This window comes from Callorhinchus milii, unplaced genomic scaffold, assembly GCF_018977255.1.
Source record: "Callorhinchus milii isolate IMCB2004 unplaced genomic scaffold, IMCB_Cmil_1.0 Scaffold86, whole genome shotgun sequence".
Lineage (NCBI taxonomy): Eukaryota > Metazoa > Chordata > Chondrichthyes > Chimaeriformes > Callorhinchidae > Callorhinchus > Callorhinchus milii.
In genome coordinates, this window is record NW_024704827.1 from 182,836 (window position 1) to 183,429 (window position 594).

The 594-nt window shown below is 42.9% G+C and overlaps 1 non-coding gene across 1 annotated transcript; it reads left to right on the plus strand.

The window, feature by feature from the left end:
* Positions 1 to 253: 253 nt before the first annotated feature.
* trnaf-gaa lies at positions 254 to 326 on the plus strand. The gene has a single exon. It is a non-coding gene; the product is annotated as a tRNA-Phe (tRNA).
* Positions 327 to 594: the final 268 nt, after the last annotated feature.

A 594-nucleotide genomic window follows, 5' to 3' on the forward strand; every position in this document is an offset into this window, starting at 1 on the left:
CCCTTACTGTGACCAAAACCTGCCTGAAGGGTGACATTCAACACAGCCTCATTTTGAGCTCCCAAACATTTGTGATGAATCCACCTAAGACATCCTCCTAACCCGAAAGGGCCGCATATAAATGGAAACTTTTGTCAGTATGAGGTTGTAATAAAGTCCCGAAAAGGCGTGACGAGATGATAAAATGAATTTCATCAGAACACAAAGTTTGCACAGTTGTTGAAAAGAAGAGGAAACACTTAATTTTACAACAGCCGAAATAGCTCAGTTGGGAGAGCGTTAGACTGAAGATCTAAAGATTCCTGTTTCAACACCGGGTTTCAGTATTTTTTGTTAAATTGGAATGTAGATCACAGCCTGAGTATTTACTCTCACGTGAATCTCTTACCATTCAGAATGGCTTCCCTTTTTGACTCTTTTGTGTGTTTCTGTATGTGAATCGCTCAAGCACAATTGGTTACTAGGTTGGAGCCCACTGAGCAGAGGGAGCAAACAGCATGTTGAATGTTTAGGAGGTCAGAGAGCTAGGGAGGAGAAGGACCACGGAGAGCTTTGAAGGTGACAGCCAGGTGTCCTGTAGTTCAGTGGTTAGAG